The 23,696-nt window shown below is 37.4% G+C and overlaps 1 protein-coding gene across 4 annotated transcripts in view; it reads right to left on the bottom strand.

The window, feature by feature from the left end:
• card11 (caspase recruitment domain family, member 11) overlaps window positions 1–16,380 on the bottom strand; it is a 46,298-nt gene extending 29,918 nt beyond the window's left edge. For all 4 annotated transcript variants that reach the window (XM_017454592.3, XM_053675192.1, XM_053675193.1 and 1 more), the window contains exon 1: window positions 16,243–16,380. The gene's annotated coding sequence lies outside the window, so the exon portion shown is untranslated. The remainder of the gene's footprint in view (window positions 1–16,242) is intronic.
• Window positions 16,381–23,696: the final 7,316 nt, after the last annotated feature.

The following is a 23,696-nucleotide window of genomic DNA, read 5'->3' as shown; positions in this document are numbered from 1 at the left end:
TACTGCAGTATCGTTATAACAGAGTTATGTATCTCATAACGATGATTTAATACTGTCTCTAATATCTGAGTAGTTACACATTAACAATACTTGCAGTTATAAAGTAATATGGATTAGAGTAGCATATCTTATGTAAATGCATGTGTGTATCTACTTCAGTTGCCATGGGGCATCATTGTCTCTCAGGCGTGCTGGGTTTCCAGTAAGATTTGCTTCTTGATTATGACAATATTTATGTACAGCAGTTGCGGTCAATAGTTTATATACGCCTTGCAGAATCTGCAAAATGTCAATAATAAAAACAATAATAAATAATAATAATAATAATAATAAGTGGGATCATACAAAATTGCATTGTGTTTTTTATTTAGTTCCGCCCTGAATAAGCTTTTTCACATAACAGATGTTTACATCTAGTCCACAGGACACAATAATATTCTTTAATAATGATTCTTAATACTGTGTGTCATTATTATCTTATCTTCCTGGAAACATGTAAATATGTTATGTAGCTTCTGAAGGGCAGGACTAAATGAAACAAATAAGACCTTTAAACCAAATACTAACAATTTACACTGATGGTCCTGTTCAAAACTTTATATATGATATTTACATTTTTTCCCAGAAGACAAGATAATTATAATTGACACTTTTGCAATTTACAAGCATCCTGCTCAAAAGTTTACACCCCCCTGGCTCTTAATGTATCGTGTTGCCTTCTTGAGCATCAGTGAATGTTTGCACCTTATGTAATAGTCGTGTACGAGTCCCTCAGTCGTCCTCGGTGTGAAACGATGGATCATGTTGGAAAGGGATCAAATATGCAGAAGATGCTGGAAAAGTAAAGAATGTGCAGGACCTAGAGGATTTTTCTGAAGAACAGTGGGTAGTTGAACTGCTCAGGACAAACAAGGGACTCGTGAACAACTATCACTAAACATAAACACATCATGTCGTCTATCATCCAGGTAACGACAAACAGAATTAATAATCAAACGTACTAACTTGTGAGCTTGTCTTGTGAACTATATGTATGTGAAATAGCTTATTTAGAGCAGTACTAAATAAAAAATCAAAATTCTATTTTCATGATCTCTCTTATTTTTGGCTTCATTATTAACATTTTGCAGATTCTGCAAGATGTATGTAAACTTATGACCGCAACTGTATGGACTATATTTAAGTAGTTCTTCAAATGGTGAAACTCTGATATTTTCCAGTAGATACAGTGGGGTCCAAAAGGTTGAGAACACACTGAAAAGTCTGTTGTTGTTGTTGTTGTTTTTTTTTTTTTAAAAATTAGAACTGGAGATAAACATTAAGTTTTACAGAAATAACTAAAACAAAGAAAATGACATGTTCAAAATCTTCCATATTCAAGATTCTGCATGATTTGTTGCTCACTGTAAAAATGTAAGTAAATCTGTGACATTGTGACATTTGTAACTGTAATGATGACTGACTTGTCCCTTCCACTGAAGAACGTGTTCAGACGACACACCTACGGACCTGATCGAACACGAATCGTCAGATTTTACCCAAACTTGTGGAGTCCATGCAAGCTCGAGTGCATACTGTCATTAAAGCAAACGGGCGACATACCAATTCATGTGAACATTCTATAAATGTTACATTCTATAAAATTGGACTTTTCACACAAGTTATTACTCTTAATATCATTTGTAATTAAATTATATGAAATAAATCTTCATTGGAGGTCTCAGACTTTTGGATCATGAAAACTACCCTTTTATTCTGAACTCAAATATGTTCCTCTTTTGCAGCATTTTTCAGTCACAATACAGTTACAACTTTTTTAAAATCTAGCTACCCTCAACAGTGAAAATGGAGAAAATCGCACTTCCATTCTGACTTTAAAAGTTTGCCTTCTGAAAATTTAACAGCCAGTATTTGATTACAAACTTGAATTGATTTTGTCTGTTTCGCTGCGTCATGTAGCTATCCAACAACTTGATCAAAGCCTGGCATTCACCGGGTCAGGAAATCACTCTCAGCTAGCATGGTTTTAATCATCTTTCATCAGATTCACTGCTGCGTTAGTTAAACTGGCTTCTTACACAACTTGAGTTTTCCGGTAAGACTGCTGAGGTCATTTCAGTAATTTAAGTGAAAGAAACGTGGTTTCTTAAAGTATAGAACCGGCAGGAAAAACCCAATTTTGGCCAGTAAAAATCTGTCATAAGTTTGGTCTGTTTGCCAGAATTCATCCACAGAGACACCCGACCGCCCCACACACAGTTCCTGCATAGGTAGTTTGTAGATAATGTCAAAGTCATATTCATCTTACTTCAACAAGTAACAGGAATATAAGTAGGATCTGAGGATCCATGATCAAATACTGAAGGTGATACATGTGTATTTACATAACATGTGCTACTTTAATCCATCTGTGACAGTACAGATATCCTCAGTAGCTACATTATAATTGCATGGATAGTTTCTTTATGGATGGCAATTGATATGATATGGCAGAGAAATCGAGTGTACAGCAAAACTAAACACATTCATCGGTTGTGCTGAAAACACTCTGATACGGCTCGCAGAGTTGTTTTTACTCTATTCGCTAGTTCAGATTGTGCAATAAAAGGGTTTGAGAAAAACACTGCTCACGAGAAAACAAGTAAACTCTGCAAAGATATCACTAGCTACTGTACATATGTTTCCATCCAAGTTGTGAATTTAACTTACAGTCGCAATCAAAATGATAAATCAGGTTTATTGTCAAGATGTACAGACTTTCAGCTGTTTGCGAGGAACAAATCCAACAAAAGCAAGTGAAATAGTTCAACACAACGAATGCTTCAAGTGGTTTCCCCGAATTCAACTGAAAATGCAACTTATAATGACTTCGCCAGTTTCAGAATTGTTCAACTCCTTCATGACAAGCATCTTTAGTACTTAGTAGACCTCCTTTTGATGTTATGACCTGCTGCAAATGAGATGCATAGCTTCTGGCAGCGTTCCTGAGGAATCTTCTCCCGTTCCTCATGAGCAATGACCTCCAGTTCAGTAATATTCTTGGGCCTGCGTGATGCAACCGCCTTCTTCAACTCCCACCAGAGATTTTCTATGGGGTTCAAATCAGGTGACTGTGATGGCCCTGTAGAATCTTCCAGGACTTCTTCTGCAACCAAGCCTTGATGGAATTTGAGGTATGCTTGGTATACTTGAGGTATGCAAAGCAGCCCGAGAGTATCACTGAGACACCACCATGCTCGACTGTGGACAGAGTGTTCTTTCTGTATTCTTCCTCCTCCAGACATACCGCTGATCCATCGTGCCAAAAAGTTCCAGTTTTGTTTCATCGCTCCACAGAACAGAATCCCAAAACTTCCATCTCTTATTTATATGATTTTGGGGTGATTTTTCTTGTGCTTTTGGGTCAGTAGTGGCGTACGTCTTGGAGTTCTGGAATGGGAACCTTCTGCGTTTAGTACGCGCCTTACTGTGCTCACTGAAACCTCAGTGCCTGTTGCCACCAAGTCTTGCTGCAGGTCTTTTGCAGTCACTCGAGGGGTTTTCACAACCTGCCTTCTCAGAAATCTGATTGCAGCCATTGATAGCTTCCTTTTTCTGCCCCGTCCAGGTATTCCAGGTATTTTCTGCCCCTAGCCAGTTCAGGTATTTCATGTGTTCCAGCTCAAGCACACCTGGTGCAACTAATGAAGCCCTTGATTAGTTACATCAAATGTGCTTGAGACAACACTTGTTTTGCATATTTGTGTTGTTGGGAGGGATTCTACTCAGGGGGTTGAATAATTTTGAAACTGGCGAAGTCATTATAAGTTGCATTTCCAGTTGAATTTGGGGAAACCACTTGAAGCATTCATTGTGTTGAACTATTTCACTTGCTTTTGTTTGATTTGTTCATTGCAAACAGCTGAAAATCTGTAAATTTGTCAATAAACCTGATTTGCAGTGGGGGTTGAATCATTTTGATTACACTGTATTAACCTAATTATCCAGTCACATGATTTGTTGAAGCAAAGTCACAAAGACTTTTTTGATGCACACCAAAGGAACTTATTCAGTAAATGTGTTACTTTCCACTGTAATTTATGTGCATGTCTTCTTATTGAATAAAAAAATTATCCACCTCAATTGAGTACATAAGCTTTTTATGCGCATTTTGGAGATGTTATTCACATCTGGTGGTTTTTTTTATGCGATATCCCAAAATTTGCTTAAAAATACATGGATGGAAACATAGCTACTGCTGCGGTGACATTTTACCTGGTCAAAGATTTAATGCTCATTAAAACATTCGAAAACCGGAGTTTTAATGAAGTTCTAAAAATAGTTCATCTTCGAACTGACTTACCAAGTCACACATTTTTCCACCACACTGTTACACAAGTGTAACAAAAAAACAAAACCATGAATCGCTTATTTTACAAAGGTTAAATTAAAAAGGATTCCATATTTAAGCATCAATTATTTTATCCAGAATTTTTTAGTTGCTTTTATTATTTCAAATTGCATTATTTTTTTCTAAATATTCCTTATGTTAAAAAGGTAATAATAAAATAAGATTGTCCATGTTTAGGAATACAATGAGCAAAAAGGAAAAAGATATATACATAAAAATGAAGAAGAAGAAGAAGAAATAAAAAAGTGTGTTCGGAACCAAATATTGTTAACACAAAGGTCTTAAAAATGAAATGTTGATGAACAAAATGATAGAAAATATCATTTTCAAAAACAGATTTTAATAAATAAAAAATTGTTTAATTGGAGTCTGACACTTGTTTAACAGTGGGATTTTGTGGAGAAAGTTTGTCTTTTATCTTATATTTTCTTAAAAACAGCTTTTAGTTGTATAAAAGGGTTAAAGACTCACTTGCCTGTCAATCACCTTTCCATTAATTGCACTTTTAAATCGCCAGCTAAATTGAAATGGACTTATTGGACATTTTCAATCAGTATAAACAAATTCAATATTTTATGAACAAGTCTGTTATAAGATTAGTCAGGACGCTGTTGGGTTTCTGTGTGTGGAGTATCATGACTGTTTACTGTAGCTGTTGGTGAGTAGGGCAGTGGGAAAGGGGGAGGGAAGTGATTCCCCGATGGGCAAACAATTCACACTTTAACGTCGGTACAGAGATCAAATTGGTAAAAATAAAATACTGTAATAATACGACATTACTATGTAGTAGACATAATGTACTCAATATTAAAAAGTTTGTTTTTTTTTATATATGCTGTCCATAGCTTGATTGTTTTCATTTTAGAAAGAACTGCTCACATTTTGAAACAGTTTACCTGTTAATTGTGTTGGGAAGCGCACTTACTGTAAGTGCGCTTATTAAAAATTGTTTGTAAAGGTACTTTGGCCTGAGTGGTCCCTGTTATTCTTTTTCTTTGAGGTTATGTTTGCTTGTAGAGCTGTATTTTTTATCATACGGGGAATTCGTCTGGTTGCTCTGTTCAGTAACTTGTAAAAGAGCATGAGTCAGTACTGTTTATTTTTGTAATCATTTATTATTATTATTATTACTTGTAATATTTTACTTTGTTCTGTTTTCATTCAATATCAGTTTAAAAAAAACTATTGGTCGATTGATCGGTTATCGGCAGGTACTACCCAACTTAGTTATCTGTAAAATCCACTATCGGTCGACCTCTAACAAGGATGCTGGAACAGTATGAACAGCACCAGAGACATGTCTGCGCTTCCGTAGTCGATAACAGCAAGCTGCAGATCAGTTTCTGACATACTGCCTCCATTGACAGAAAAGTCAACCCAGGTGTTAGACCACTAGCAGTCCCTCCAACTGATTAATAAGATAAGATTTTCAGGTCCTCTTCAGGATGCAGCCGCATGACCAACAGGAAGGAGAGAGGGACGTTTGAGTGAATCGACAGCCGCTGCAAACTGGGAGATTTAGAAACGTTAAAACAGAGAGAGGCTTCTATTCAATTGTTTTTTTGGGTTTTTTTTTTATTTTTTTTTTTATCTCAGGTGATAACTAACTGGAAACAATCCATAGGGTTTTCCCCCTTCACACACCAGGTTCTCAACATAATAAATGACACACCAAGTCTGTCAAAATTCTGCGCAACACCTTTGTGACTCAGCCGACTCGTTACACGACGCGGTACTCGCATGCTGCATTCACACGCTTATATGCGGACGGGCACGCAGATGCTTGGCTTTTGCCCACACCCCCAGCTTACAATACAACCCTAACCAAGTTTCCTCTGAGCTTATTTTGGAGGAGGTGACTAACATCTTCACTTCCTCATTTCGAGAACAGATGTTCAGTCTCGCCTCTTCGTGTGAGATCAAGCCATCAAAGGCGAAGGCAAGGACCGCACAAAAGGGGTACGCCTTTGCAAAAAAAAAAAACACACACACACATTCAAAAGCTGCAATTTTACTGCATCACCAGAAATAAAGCAGAACCGACCTATGATGCTAAAAATGGAGCCGATATTTCAGCATGTTAAAACTGTTATAGATATGAACTTTTAAAGACATGTCATCCCAAAGGTTGTTGCAAGTGCAATCAGTTGTGCACTTGACTGAACACAGTACATACAAGGGCATATGAGCTCAATTTGATCTCTTATCATTTTTTGCACTGCGAGTCACACATACAGTTTTGATCCTGTTTCACTACAGTTTCCTTTCAGTCTTCTTCCCCCAGGACTGGGACCGAAACTGTTTCGCACTCGTGGTGGAGAGCAATGTCGAGCGGAAGTGCTCACCACGTGTTCAAGCCACCCTGTCTGATTTTAGCACAACCACGAACCAACAGAGCGTCTCCAGCCAATGGGCTGCAGCCTTGCTCCTCCAGCCTACCGGTACATAGGAACTGCGGTGAGCTGTTTTGTGTGAAACTGAAACACAATGTCAAGCAGTGCAGCGGCCTCCCCCGACCAAGCCCTTACTACTGCTAGAATTTCACATTTTAAGAGCAAAAGAAAAGTTTTTTGGCTGCTTTGGGAAAGTGCAGATTGAAGATAAGGGGCTACAAATGGCACCGAACAAGCTGTAAAACTCCAGTAAGACGACAAGGCAAATGCTGTGCTGCTTATACTGTGTACCAAAATTTGCACTGGAGTGACGTAGATGAATCTGAAGGATCACTTGAAGTTTCAAGTCTCCTGAATGATACTAAAACTTTTTTTATTTGATTTAAAACAGCTTTCTGAAAGCAGACCTGCCACACAAATGCAGTGAAAGTTGCACACGGTGAAGTGAATAATTAGTCGACGTGCGAGTGCTTTCAATCCGTTTGTTTTGATGGCACCCGTGAATGGCATCAGTGGATCGCGTTCATGTACGCATAACGCGAAGAGAACGCGTTCGTAATAATTGACTTATTGAATTTTCTGGTCACTTAAAGCAAAACAACATTCTTTTCCTTTGGAGAAACTTCATTCTGAACCGCCGTCCCACGTCTACAAATTGGGTCTGATCTCTATCTGTTGATATTGAAATGATCAATTCCATTATCAATATCCATTTTGAACTAATAACACATATAGGACCCATTAACTATATATAGAGCAATTGCAGTTCCCTTTATTACATCTGAAATTAATTGTTAGTAAATCTCCACAGTGTCTGTAATGGATCTGTCTTGCTTCCTTGAGTATATATTTATCTGCTCCAAGGCATGACGTTCCCAAGCCCCGTTCAAATTCACGCCTGCTCATAATGACGGAAAAAAAAATACTTCTAACAAATAAATAAATAAATAAAAACATGGATTGGATGAGCATGAATGTTTCCTGACAGTCCAAGTGTAAGATTTAAAATGAACTGAAGAAGCTCGTTCACTCGATTTTAAATTAAAGTGCTAGAACCAGAACAACAGAGCAGGTTGATAGAAGGTTAAAACATTTCTAGACTTTAAAATGGCATCAGACGCCAGTACTGTCGAATTCTCAAATTAGCCAGAAGGTGTTAATTCATTTTCTAGAATAGCACAGCACTAATTAATGCACCTACCAGAACTTTTCTAATAGATGCTTCACATAAACAGCTATAAAAATGTATCGGATTGTTGATATGGTGAAATTTTTGGAATTTAGCATTTTTGGAAGGAGTCTCCAGTGTCAGCACTTTGTAACAGGCAGTAAGTTTTTTCCTGCCCTGGGAAAGCCGTCATGACAGAGGGCTTTTGCGATTTTGTTTCATTAACTTCAAGAGTGGATAAAAGAGAGGCTGGGAAAAGGGAACAGCGTAAACAACAATGTTTAAAGCTGCTATAATGTAAGCGATAACAGGAACTTGTTTCGTGGATGTTTCACATAACTACCAATGGAGAAAAATGTCATTCTTTAATCATTAAAATAAATGGTTTATGTTGGTAAACTGATGTGGTATAAGATGAAAACCACGTCAGAATGTGCTGCTATTGGAAAATAATCAACTTTGGGTGCCAACCTCTTTACGTGACGGTGCATCATAACGCCACCTTACACAGTGAAACGTTACGACAAATTTTAACCGTACAAATAGTGTCCAATAAGCGACACCTGTCACTCAAGCAAGTAAAAACAAACAATTCTAAAATGTACACTAATGTCTACAGAGGGAGAAGGTGTTAACAGTTTTGAATCGACATCAAACATGATGAGACTGCGTGGATTCAAAGGATGATAATATTTAATTACGCTTGTGAGTCAGAATGATGACAGAAATGCATAACTCTGTGGAAGGTGATTCACAATAAAATGCATTGTTCCGCAGTAGAGAGTGAGCCAGAAAATTCGAGAGGTGATGCAACACAGCACCGAATACCTCCGACATAAACAGATGCGGCTTTGTCGAGTTTCAACGGCTTCACGTGAAGCTACGTGTCCTTGCTTTTGCAGCAAAATTTCCAACTTGACAGTATGCTAACCCTGTAGTAGTATCATCGGCAACCAACATGAACTTGCACTGTACTAGTGCGGAAAAAGATGAACTTTTAGCGTATAGAACAAGCACTATTCCTGGATTTTTATAAATACTTCAAGTTAACATGTTTATTCACAGTCCCAATGTAATTCTCACAAATGACCACAGGACACACACTTTCATGAGGCTTGTTCAAAACGGTGCCAATTATTTTAACACCACAAGACCCCTTGGGTGTTTGTAAGAAAGGCTTCGTGGGAAACAGAAAATGAAGCCTGAAAAAAAAAGAAAGAAAGAAAGAAAAAAGAGCAGCAGTCAATGGAGCTGATATTTTGAAGTATATCCAAAACTGGGTGCATAATAAGTCCCCTGCTAGAACAGTGACTTTAACATCGACGGAGGAGGTGATGAAGGTAAAAGGGCCAGCGGGATGAGGTCAACTTATAAAGGACAGGTTTCAAATTGAATTTGTGCTCGTCTGGCGCTCGTCCTTGATTTTGCAAGGGGCACATGACATGCTGCTCGATTTGTTAAGCAAAGTTGAGGTTTAAAAGCATACCGAATCAGGCAACTGTTCGGTATTCACAGAGGAGCTTTGTCTCTCACACCACCGGCTATTCAAATGACATTTCCATTAACCCATTGTGCTCCTACGTGCTGAGAGCCTGGATCAAGTGCAATCTATTTGTGCAAGAGGCTGTGTGTGTAAAAATGTAGGTGCCTGAATAATGTTAGATAGTATTGCTAATTAGTGTCACTGCTCAGCAATACGAAGGCCGAATCGGAAAACGTTCAGAGAGCTGGCGAACAATGCAAATGGTTTCATCCGTCCATAAGCATCTTATGATAAATGCAAAATGACCCAGATCATCACAGCTTATTAAATAACCTGAACGTCAATGCACGCATTCACTTCCAAAGCAATGCATGGTCGTATTCTTAAAAATACCTGCACTCACATGCAGGAGCATAGGGTATAATGCAAATGTGATTATTACTCAAAAGTTAATATTGTAATATGATGTTATGCACAGTTGGTTTGACATATAATTGAATATTTGGCCTCAGTACAAACTACCAAGAGAATGCCATATTTGATCAAAGAGATTCATTCATATTTCCTTTAGAAATAGATTATTGATTTCATACCAGAAAAAGTATGAGTAATCAACACGCCTGTCAAAACTGATGATGAAGCATTAAGCATTCAGAGATGACTGTTCTTCACCCGTAGAACCCTTCTTAAAGAAGGCTGTGTAAAGAGCGATTAAGAAATAGTTGTGTCTCGGGTGCTGAAGACACCTGAAACCTAGCAAGAAGTAAAAACAAGAACTGAAGAACGTCCTTATTTGAATGTAGAATATTTCCTATTAAAGGGTGTAGAATAATCTCCAAACATGGCGACAGAGGGTGACACAGTAAATCAGCTCTAGCTTAATTAAATATTAAAGTGCTTGTTTTATACGACATCCAAGTACCAGGCAGACTCAAGAATTCACCAAAATATATGACACCAGTTTCATTTTTAAAACTTAGCCAAGTTTGATACCAGTGTCATTTGTAAAACCCTGTCATCCAGGCTTGTAATGATATATTAGTATAAAGATATCCTAAGGATAGATAGGTCACATGATAATAGCAATATCCACCCAGATTACCACAACAACCACAAGTAATTTGCTAGCTAGCAAATGGGATTGAAAACCGAAACAAGGGGACACTGAACACTGAAACAATGGGAAAAAAACAGTTTGAGACTGGGGGTTTTTTTTAGTTAGATCTTAAATAGTTATTTCAAATTTCAGAATTTCTATTTCAAAATAGCTCATTTAGTAGTAAAAAATACATCAGTATTACCCAATACACACAGTTTCAGTATCAGTAATGGAAAAGAAAAAGTGGCATCATACCATCTCTATGTGCATAAATTACCAAAAAAAAAAAAAAAAAATCCCTTCTGTTTTATACAACCAGAAACTGAGAAAGTTACACTTTTATATTGTTTTGATAAACTGATGAAAAACAAGTCAGTTTAAAAAAAAAGTTCTAGCATGATCTCAAACTTCCTGTAAGTTTGTAACAAGAGACACAACTCAAGATTATCATTGGGGGGGGGGGGGGGGGGGGGGGGGTGTAATCACTGGTACTTTATTTTAAAAACCACATCACATTAGTGTCATTTGTTAGAATTTATACATATTCATCAACAGATCAGGTTGCGGTTTCTCCACAATTTGTTCACCTGATAATTCCCATGCACCAGCCAGCTCTCCTGTATCATACGACAGCTAACGACCGTGGTGGATGACGGCTTCCTCCGAGACACATGACACCAACTGCAGTTTTTTCAAACTGCTGCTCATGCAGCGCGACAGCATACACACTCGGAAGAGAGTGCCGTTTACCCTCTTCCGCATACCTGGGCTCACAGATTGGCTGGTATCACTGTGACTGAGAGGGGAGAGCGTATGCCATCCCTCCCACCCATACAGAATGGCCAGTTTTCCTCCCTTGGATCCCATTGTTGGGATCCGAACTTGCAATTTCTTGCAAACACTTTTCTGCTGCGCTCACCCTAATAAAACGTTTAACACTTGCACTGCCACTGGTATTTAGGAAAAAAAAGGTTCCTCAAGGGTTCCTTGGATAGTTCATGGTTCCAGGTTTCCAAAGTGGCTCCTTCTGAGAAGGAAGACCTCTGTTGTAGAGTTCTACATGGAACCTTTAAGACGTTCTCCAGCAGGACAACTCAATAAACCCTACAACACCTATGGTATTGTGATACAATAATTTTATTTAATTATTTACTTATTTTTGGGCCATAATGCTCACCCCTATTGTGAAGCTTTATTCCTCCACGTCTTGTCATGAAATACTTCCTGTTTCAAACGTTGGATGACTAAAGACGACTGTAAACGATTTGATAAATTCACAATGCAGTCGTTTTTGTTGTTGTTGTTGTTAATTATCGTATCACAATATTTAACTTGTGATGTGCATTGTGTATCTAGAAAAGATATTACTAACATTTAAAATTTAGGTTTTTTAGGAGCTAGTAAAGGAGCAGTGTCAATGTTTATAATACAATACAACAACCTTCCAGCAGCTACTTGTTACTGTAACAATATAGTTGTTCAATGCTGTAGAAGTACTTACAAAACCATCACAAACATTCTAATGGTTTCCACTACAAATACCATTAGAAAACATCAGCTAAGCATTAAAACCATTACCATTATTGGTCCTTAACGGTATCCACTATACATAACATGCCACCAACAGAAGGCAACAAATAACCAGTAGAGACCCACTGGGACCATTAAAACCAATTTGTTACCATTCCCATTATAATAATTCAAATCATTACAGGGGTAGTATACAGAACAATGTATTGGGATATTATTTATCATGAAGTTGATACCATATTGTCTTATTGAACGACACTGAGAAGAACACTGAAGTTCTCCTTTGAATTTAACCGCAGTTTGCATTAAGTTTAATGAAACTTTAGACTTGTTGAGTGACTAGTTACCTGTAGTCTATATATCTATAAACATATAAAGAAATGCTGCTGTTTTGGAACAGAGAGAGAAGAACCATCCCATAATACAATGCAATAACTTTATGTAGGCTACAAAGTGCTTCTCTTAAGTAAAGTATCTTCACCAGAGGAGAACCCAAGACCGGTAAAAAGCCCAGTGTCTCCCTCTGCTCACATTCTCCTTTTGCTTCTAGTCAAATGTACACCGCCACCACCAACAACAACAACAACAAAAGCAAGAATTACTACAAATTGATTCAGGGAAGTTCAAATATTAGTCTAAAGAACACCAGGGGGTTTTTCTTGAAAGCAAGGTTAACTCGAGGTTGATTAACCCAAACAATTTACTTACTCTGGTTTACTGGCTGCAGAACACCTCTTAGGAGTAAGTTTGGAGTAACGTCCTATTGGTAAGTGAGAGTTAATGTGTGCACGGTGAGTATATAAAGACATTGTCAATGGATCTCCGATTTCAGGATTCACCCGTCACCATGGAAACCCAGGGTGAGAAAAGGTGAGCCGCATATTTTAGCAAAGCTTAATTAGAAGTTTTAATGTATGCTTATGAGGTATATATATTTAACACATCGAGTAAATGCGTGAGTTTATCCATCCATCCATCTTCTACCACTTACTCCTTCTTCAGGGTCACGGGGAACCTGGAGCCAATCCCAGGGAGCATCGGGCACAAGGCGGGGTACACCCTGGACAGGGTGCCAGTCCATCGCAGGGCACAATCACATACACACTCACACACCCATTACCTACAGACACCCTACACTCTACGGACACTTTAGACATGCCAGTCAGCCTACCATGCATGTCTTTGGACTGGGGGAGGAAACTGGAGTACCTGGAGGAAACCCCCGCAGCACGGGGAGAACACGCAATCTCCGCACACACATGGCCCTGGCGGGAATCGAACCCCGGACCCTGGAGGTGTGAGGCAAATATGCTAACCACTAAGCCCCTTGCGTGAGTTTATAAGCTCATAAATATCTGAAAGGTGTACTTTCATTAAGATGCAAAATTGAACATTGAACCTATTTGACCTGTGCGGTAACATTTAATAAATATGCCTTTACTTTTAGCCCTCCATCAATTTCTTAGCATTCTACATAGTACTAATAATATAAAAGGCTTTATATTTGATCAAGTATAATCCTTCTGGACCCAGAAGAACTTATGGAGCCAAGTCAAAATGAAACACAATAAAGGTAATCTTCCTAAATTGTAACCTAACTAATTGGCCCAACCTTCTACAATAACTTTTCTCTGGGTTCTACATAGCCACAGGAAGAAGGCAGAGAACCGTAAAATGGCTGGGGGTCCACCAGCACCTTCACTCACTCTGGCTGAGGAGCTGGCACTGTCCCTTAATCAAGGGGGCAGTTCCAGGGGGCAGTTCATCAGTCAGCTACCTCCCATGATAAGTGGCTTGACAAAATGTACGTGTAGCATATTAGTACTTAGGACTTTCAGTGCTTTAAGTGATTTATCCTTAAACAATAAAGATGACAGTAAACACTGCCACGGTCTAAAAAAGGAATTTTTTATTGGCAATGTTTCACTTGTGTATTATGCATGCTTATTTTATTTTACTGCATATGGTGTGTACTGTAGTCTTAATTGTAGTGCCCCTACTAGATGTTCCTTATGTCTTTGTGTATTAGTTGTATTTGTTTGAGAATGTACATTGAGCATCTGATTTCGTTTTCTTACAGTTGCTGACGGACACGTCGTATTAAATTGACCCTCCTGTAACAGCACGTCCTGCCACAGTTGTAAATGATTATTGTCTTCAGATATTGTTTCTGTTTGCTAGACCAAACACCATTAGTAATTTGCACTGTGGGATGAAGTTGAAGAGATCACCTCTGCTGTGACAGAGATACAAAATGAAGATGCTGGGTGGTCTATATAATGCGTTCCCTTTAAAAAAAAAAAAAAAAAAAATGTGTGATTATTAAAACTTTGTCATTCTCCCCTTAAAGATCATGGCAGGGGATTCCTATACAGAGGAGGGTCCATCTACCTCCACACAGAATCTTGGCAGTATAAAACATTGTTTGCAGTTGTCCTAATTAAAAATATTTGGTCTGTGTATGTATTACAGACATTTATGATATCAATCATATTGAATTATCCATCTGTCTTCCTAGCTGCCTGCAAACTAGCTGTACGTATAAGGGCCATCTTCAAATGCAAATTAGACAAAGTGACTCGGAGATGAACCTTCTGCAACATAAAAAAGGCCAGGCTTGAAACTGAATTGCTCAAGCACTGGCTAATGTTAGGCAAAGTACTTGCCTAGTGCTGACTATTCTATCATTTATTGCTGATCTGCAAAGCAATAAATACAAATGTCTTTCTCAATTACAGGAAATAAAGAAACAACGAACCACACTCGACTGTTTCTTTTGTGCATTATACTCTTGTTCTTGCAGGTGACAGCATGTATTTTTTAAAAATAAGACCATTCATGGCTTTGGAAATGAATGCACGCATTGACATTCAGGTTATTCAATACTAACCGTCTTTTAATTAGAAGTGATTTTGTCAGATAACGTCTCGTACCACCCTGCCATCTCTTTAGTCTACTGGGTTACCCAGGGGTTCCTCCTGATCATCTTCATAAAGAATAGTGGGCCTCAAAATATTCTGGTATTGTGTATAGACCCTGGCCCTTTTGCTTCCATGTTGGCGATGAGGTGGGATGCGTCACATATTACCTAGTTAGTAGGGACCAGTAATGAGTGCCCAGTAATTTAATTCCTTAAACCTTGATTCAGCACACAATAATCTACTGTTACCTGCACATTGGTGCTATGGAATGACTTCCTATTAACATAGTCTCCTTGATGCTTGATGCAGGCGCTTTAATAGGACTGTCGGTTCCATCAGTTACATTTGGGAAAGCTGAAATTGCACAAAAGTGTGGAGGAACCGTTTGACACACAGTTGCCTTTCAGATGTTATACAGAAAACTCCCTCTACCAGATATATATATATATATATATATATATATATATATATATATATATATATATATATATAGAAATTTTAAATGAAGGGCAATGCATAAAATGTGCTCGATGTGAGGTTTCAAAAGGTTTGTTAAATGCATTCACGTAGCCTATATATTCACATTTCACTTGAAAACTGCTAATGGCTCCTGAAATATTCATCCGGATATGAAAACACATCTATACATGGTTTTATCACCCTCTCATGGAGAAAAAGATTGTGTATGTAGCCTATAATCTGTGCTTCCTCGTCCACAGGACATTCTTCAAAAGGGCACGCCATGCTCTCTGAAACAAAGTAAACCTGATACATAACATGCTTCAGAGAAGGTTATGCTCAGAGAGTAAGTTGCTATGGTTACTTACAGTACATACCCTGAAAATGACCTGCGCTTTATTGATTTATTTATTTTTGTTTGTTTGGGGGTTTTTTTGTGTGTGTGTGTGGAACTGAGCATTAAAGTTATCTCTTCACTCTGAGTAAAATTTACCCAGGTAAGAGGCATAACCTGCTTGCTTTCTGAAATACCCCCTTCAACCACCCCAGAGGAACGTTTATCTCCCCCCCACCTCCCCTAAACAAACAAACAAACAAACAAACAAACAAACAAAAACAACCCCGTGTAGCTCCGTCATATCTGTATAGGCTTTTCTTCAGGTTTTCTCGATACGCATCAGCCGACAATCGAGCGCGCACGAGCTCAAACTCACGAGCGCGCAAAAAAGAACTGTGCTCTGACTTCCTCTAACCCTAACCCCAACATCACAACAAAAACAAAAACAACAACAAAACTTACCTGCAGAAGATGGCGAGTTGAAAGAGTTCAGTAGGACACACACATTCCGACAGGTTAAAACAAGTTGTAAAATCTCAGCAGGGAGACGGAGAGGGTTTTAAGTTCCACCTGACTGAGAGGAACAGAGACTAACACCACTGACTGGATGCATGGGTGTTCATAGGCGGAGTTACACAAGTTACAAACCTCAGACTGCACCAAAATATTACCTTCTAGTCCTTATTGTGGTTCTGCTAAAAGTTCATGTTAATAACTTTTTATTATTATTATTGTTATTGTTATTGTTAATATTGTCCTCTTGTTTTTATGGTTCTATTTAGTCCTGCCCTGAATAAACTATTTCACATAACAGATGTATACATATAGCATAGTCCACAAGACACAATAATAACTGAATTTACACAAATGAACCAGTTCAATTGTTTACACACACTTGATTGTTAATACTGTGTGTTGTTACCTGGATGATCAATGACTGTTTTTATGTTTTGTCCTGTGCAGTTAAACTGCCCACTGTTCATCAGAAAAATCCTCCAGGTCCTGCACATTCTTCACTTTTCCAGCATCTTCTGCATATTTGACCCCTTTCCAGCAGTGACGATATGATGCTGAGATCCATCTTACACGACTATTAGAAAAGGTGCAAACATTCACTGATGCTCAAGAAGGCAACACGATACATTAAGAGCCAGGGGGTGTAAACTTTTGAACAAGATGATCGGTGTATATTGTTATTCTCTTCTCTTTTTTTTCTTTCTTTTTTTCAAAACTTATGACCTCAACTGTAGCTTAACCCTTTCATGCCCAATGTTCACCCTTTTTCACAAAAGTGAATGTAAAAGTTGTTTTGGGAGGGGAAAATAATAATAATAATAATACATCATAAATCACCTTTTAATCGTTTGAGACCATCATTGCAATTGATCATGGATCATTATTTTAATTTCTCTTTCTGTTTAGAAAATCTGTCATTCTCAATGCAGCACGTGTCTCTGGTATATCTTTACAAAATTTCAACACAAGATTAAGTGAAAAATAAATATTCTTTTTTAAAAATAAAAAAACATATATTTATTATTGAAGTTTTTTTTTAACCACAGAAATCAGCTTCATCATGCAACAGTTCTAAACTGCATAACTTTTGTACATCAAGAATATTGTTCAAAAATAAACAATACAACCCTTACCCCTTATGGACAAGCCAGTTCATTTTGAATGGAAATAATAATTTCTTTAATCGTATGACATGCAATTTAAGTAAGAAAAAAAAGAATATGGATAAATTTAATAATAATTTATGCATGAAAGAGTTATTCATTTGTATTATATTCTGGAACCATAGACATTTTTATTCCTGAAGCTTCTTCAGGAATAAAATACACTAGGTCCAAACTGACACATGTTGTTGACTTATTGTTGGTTGATTAAAAATATGTTTTATTTGTCAGTTGCACACGTGACACTGAAATTCTTGTGGTAGCTCAATAGGGATAAATAGCTTCAATAGGGATAAATTCACACACTTAAAATCTGTATCCTGTGTTTATATGTTTCTGAAAGCTGCTTTGAGACAATGTCTATTGTTAAAACCGCTATGCAAATAAAATTGAATTGAATGGAACTGAAGCTCCATTAACAAATACTGGACTATTTAACATACAGTATAACGCCTACTAAACAACAACAAAAAAAGTACTATTATATCCAAAGTATACCCAGGGCAAAGCAAGAAACTTTCAGTTTCAGTTTTCAGAATGTATATAAATGTAGGTGGTAGTGCACATAGTAATGTAATGTGTAACCTGCAAAGTAGTGTGCAAAAAAAGATGGCTGTGCAAATGATGCTGTGACTGATGGCTTTGGGAAACTTACTGATTTTCAGTCTACATATCTGTGCACCACAGGATACTCCAGTAGTGCCTGATATGTTCAAACCACTCATTAAGATGATCAGTCAGATAACTATAATAAGCTCATTGATTAACAGGTTATAATAATTTTTGATAGGGATGTACACAGACCCTCTGGCTATGCTTCACAGACCCCTTGGGATTCCCGGACTGCCTTTTGAGAACCACTGGCTTCTCAGAATAATGTCCAGGACAGCACAGCAGCCCGATTTACAGGTAAAAAATGAACTGAATGGACCCTTTCAGTACAGAATTATTTCATAATCATTATATCAATCTGTACAATAATATTTCAGCAACTTATTAAAACCACAGAGCTTTTATTTCTAGCAGAACTTGGATTGCACACAAGTCATTTAATATGAGGGACCAGCCAAAACAGGTTCATAAATATAATATAATTGCTTGAATATGGTATTGTTATAATAATATGTACTGTTTAATAATAATAATAATAATAATAATAATAATAATAATAATAGTAAAAAGAATCACAGACACACTTTCTATGATTCACAGACCACTGGTCCCACTTTGAGACCCAATGGAAAATACTGTATCAGTGCAGAATAGTGCTAGTGCATCATTTCGAGAAAAATCTTCACTATTTTTCAGTTTGAAACATCATTTAAAATAGCATGAATATAATTGAAGATCAATTAATATAACCTTTGTGATGGAAAAAGTAAGGAACTTAGCCTCCACTTCAAATTCTTTGTCTTTCATATAATACTGGATTTTCTCATTCAGTCATCTTCAGCAAGTGCATCATCCTGGTCAGGGTAACGGTGGATCCGAAACAGATCCCGAGAACACTGGGTGAAGACGGAATACACACTAGGTGGGTCACTAGTCCACTACAGGGCATCATGCACACACACATTCACAAATTGGGTAACACTTTACAATAACCGTACATGAATAATCATGCACTAATACTTGGATTAATGCTTACTTAAATATGAAATAATGATGAGTTAATAATGAACTAAGGCGTGTACTAATCACAAACTAATATAGAGTTAACCCTTAACTACGACGTGAGTCTTATGAAGTCATGCGTCAATAACGACCACCTTAACTACACGTTAGTACATGTATGTTAGTTATTGTATCAATTAACACCTAGGGATCAAATAAATCAAACATGCTCTACAAGAAAAGATATGAATTAAACCCGTATAATTTCACATTATTTATCAAATTTGCCATATGCAGCTGCGTACACAATCATCATTGGATGGTGCTGGATTACTTTCATAATTTACATTGACCCTCTTTATCGAGCGTAGAAAGACGCACTAATAATAAACACCAATCTGTTAAATGAATAAATGTTACTGTATTAATTTCACCCTTGTGGGTAAAGGAGCAGTGGCACGAGCCCGAGCTTCCCAGAGCACGTTCTAGCACTACAGTTTGAAGAGAAATGGATGGAGAATGAAGCAAAACAGGTTGAGATGAAATGATTGGTGTTTATTATTAGTGTGTCTTTCTACATTCAGTAAGGAGCATCTATGTAAATTATGAAAGTCATTCATAAGACTCACATCATAGTTAAGGTTAGCTCTTCATTAGTTTGTGACTAGTACATGCCTTAACTCATCATTAGTTCATATTTAAGTAAGTATTAATTGAGGTATTAGTGCATAATTACTGAACTAGGTAATGTACTGTTATTGTAAAGTGTTACCCCAAATTCTTCCATTAGATTAAAAAATATATATAAATGCTATGTTTAAAATACCACACACCCACACACACACACCCACAAACCCCCACTGGTTATGAAGTACTACCTGTTAAAAAAAACTTGAATGGAATCTATACAGTGATTGCTTAGATGACATAACTCAATTCCGCATAACCCTATTACACTTCTGAAAAACCTATTGTGAAATGATGAATGATTCTTCATGTATCAAGTTTCACAGGAATCTGTATCATCTTTCTGTAGGGAAGTCAGTGACTCAAAGACAAGTTTTTTCTCGTTTCTAATGTAGCCTACTATTTTCCTAATGTTTGATCATTACCTAGGGTAACCAAATGTAGTCGAGAGTTTATGAACAGTCAGTTTGTATTTCAATTTGATTAAAAAAAATAAATAAATAAGGTCAGTCGGTATATTTTTCCAAATAGCCTCATGTATTTATAGCTTTGCTGTAGCTAACGTATCACTAATTGGCCTGAAAGCAGTTTTCAGGAGCATATCAAAGATTTGCTCTGTGTTGAAGTGTAGTATCATATTAAGCTTTTAAAGCGCGAATTCCTTTTCAGTGATTTGCAGAATACATTCTGCTAAGCTCTTATTACCACTGCGATAAAGGTCTTATTAGCATAACTTTGTGTTTCACTGATTCCACATTTGCTGAGGCAAGACCTTTTCAGGCATTCACAACCCAATTCTGATTACAACAGAATTGTGAAAATAAGCAAATGAATTTTTAGGAGCTCACAATCAAGAGCCTGGCAGCAATTATATATATATATATATATATATATACTTATATATATATATATACTAATTGGTTAACTAATAGACTTCCAGAGCTTCACCACATCAGTGACTTTTAGCCAAGATCAAGAAAAATCTTTCTGACTAATTTTTAAAGGAGAACAATTTGAATTGATTTGTAATGATACCTAAATTTACACTGCATAACTAGTCAATGATTACATATCATACACCAGTGACATGTAGATACAATAAATCGTGATAGATTGACAATTAATATATAGTCCTTTTTTGTTCTGTGTATCATGAAATCCATCCTTAGTATAACAGCTTTCTGCTAGACAGACTCACTCATCAGAAAGTGCGCTACATCTCGTCATCTGTTGCCGTCTGTGAGTGAAAGTCCTATGGACATGTTTTTGTTATATGGCTTGAAGTTTCACTCCAAACACTTGACTCATATGCGGTTTCTCGATGGTGGACTGAGGTGCGCATGAGGACTGGGGTGCCAATAAAAAAAAGTCATGTGTTTTTTATTCTCGTGTGTGGGAGCGAGTGGTCAGATATGAAGGCCATGTGACAACGAACAGGAAGCACACTAGAAACAACTCTTGTTTGCTGTGTTCATTCATTCATTTTCAGTATCTGCTTTGTCCTGGTTAGGGTCACTGTGATTTAAATGAAACCAGTGTGGAAACCTGAATAATGGTTTAACGGAGTAGGAAGGATTGGTAGACTAAGCTAAGTACATATCTCTAGTTATCTTGCAACCTTCAAAAAGCATCTAAAGAGTCTATTTTTCAATGAACCCTGGATTATCATATGGGCATGTGAGTTTCAGAACTGGACCATGGAGCAATGGAAGAAGGTGGCATGATTTGATGAATCACGTTTTCTTTTACATCATATGGGTGGGTGTGCGTCGCTTATGGGGAAGAGACGGAACCAGAATGCTGGGAAACATTGGGACCTGTCTTTCATGTGGATGTTACTTTGACACGTACCACCTACCTAAACACTGTTACAGACCAAGTACACACCTTCATGGCAACGGTATTCTCTAACAGCAGTAGATTCTTTCAGTGGGATAATGCGTCCTGCCACACTGCAAAAATTGTTCAGGAACAGTTTGAGGAACATGACAAAGAGTTCATCCGATCCATGGAGGTCCCACCTCGCAACTTAAGGAACTTAAAGGATGTGCTGCTAACATCTTGGTGCCATATCCCACAGCACACCTTCAGAGGGCTTGTGGAGTCCAGGTCTCGACGGGGCAGAGCTGTCTTTGGCTTCACAATGAGGACCTACACAATATAAGGCAGGTGGTTTTAATGTTATGGCTGATTGGTGTATATATATTTTAATGTTCTGCTTGTTAGATTATCAGTATTAATGTGAGCAACACCTGCAAAATGAATACTTACTGGACTAATAAAACTGATACTGATTCTATTCACATAGACAGCGCACTGATTTGCCAAGAATGCCTAAGAAAAGATTCAGTGTGAGCCTGTGTAATATATAATTTTAATAATATGTACAGCACGAGTCATCAATTCACCCTTGAAGGGCAAGAGTCCAGTTCAGTTTGATGATTTCTTAGTACAATGATGCTTGTATTTCAAACCTCCCAGTAAACGATCAGCTTTTGTGAGCAGAGCTGTGACTCTAGCTCTCAGGGACTGGAATGGATAAGCACTGGATTTGTTTCTCTAACATTTGGAAGAATATTAAATATAAATTTATATTTACTCATTTTCCAGACAGTTTTAATAAAAGCTGCTTAAAATGGGGCACACAGTCCAAGCACACAGTTATTAAGTGCCAGCTCCCATGCAAATGCCCACAAACTACATGGGCTTCCATTTCAAGCATAGTGGAAGCAGTGCAAAAAGAGGATCTCTTATACAGTGCCAAGAGGGAGACAATAATAATAAGAAAAAAGTCATACAATAAGTAGATCCAACATACTGAACATTGCCATTCAGTAAAGCATGAAGCAAAAGAGAGTTATACTGAGATAAACATGTCTGGAAATTTGTTGAAGGTTGCAAGAGATTCTGCAAGATAATAAGAGGAAGGTGGCTCAGTCCTCTGCTGCGGAACCACAAATGAGTGGAGCAAAACTTCAAGACAGCTAATGAAAGGTGCTTCATTATGACATTCATTCGCAGACGTCATTGAACAGGATGTAGTGTAGCATCCACTGAGTGAGTGTAGGTGGGTGCTGCGCATTGACACTGGTTTTACAGTGCAAGCCAGAGGATCACCCAATAGGACGTTGCTTTAAGCTGGTACTAGAAGTTGTGCTACATACTACAACTTGTCCAGGCCCAGGAGATTTCAATAATGTCTTCCATGAAGGTCATCTTTCATTCAAACAATCGGTTCCTGGCTGATTCTGAAGATGATAATGATGAGAAACTTATATTGAGTGCAGTGTTGGGATGTAGATTATCTAGGATGACAAGAGGCTACTACATCCCTAGTTTGAGTAGCCAAACAATTATGTCAGCAAGCTTATGGGAAGCTACAAATAAAAACGAAATATAGTCGTAAAACGTTGTAGTACAAATTTATCAACTGTCTAATGGTCAAGCCTACTCAATCTACTCATTACTGCCTGTAACATTAACAAGACCGGCACACATTTTTATACATAGCTGTAATCTTTATATTCTAGAGTTCTCCTACCAGAGCATGACTAAATAGTGCTACACAATGACATGGGTTATGGCAGAATGTGGTTTTGGACGTAGCCGTATCTACGAACAGGAAGTGAAATTTAAAAAGTCTGCCATCCAGTGGCCAAATATAGCAAAGTGCAAGAAGAGTACTGTATATCATCAAGGTTAAATTGAAGATATTTTACAAATAGAAAACAGACAATGTTATATTACTTCTGTAGGTCATGAGTGATTTGTATTTTTTTTAACAGTCTTTTTATATTTGCATTATTTTTAAAATCTACAAAAACGGATGGCCAACATACAGTGTGGTCAAAATAAGATTTTTAAAAATTTTTTGTTTTTGTTTAAATTTGGAAATAAGAATTTTGAAGAATGGAAATGTTCAGTAACTAGAATACT

Source organism: Ictalurus punctatus, chromosome 24, assembly GCF_001660625.3.
Source record: "Ictalurus punctatus breed USDA103 chromosome 24, Coco_2.0, whole genome shotgun sequence".
In the NCBI taxonomy this organism is placed as follows: Eukaryota; Metazoa; Chordata; class Actinopteri; order Siluriformes; family Ictaluridae; genus Ictalurus; species Ictalurus punctatus.
This window is presented reverse-complemented; position numbering and strand designations above follow the sequence as displayed.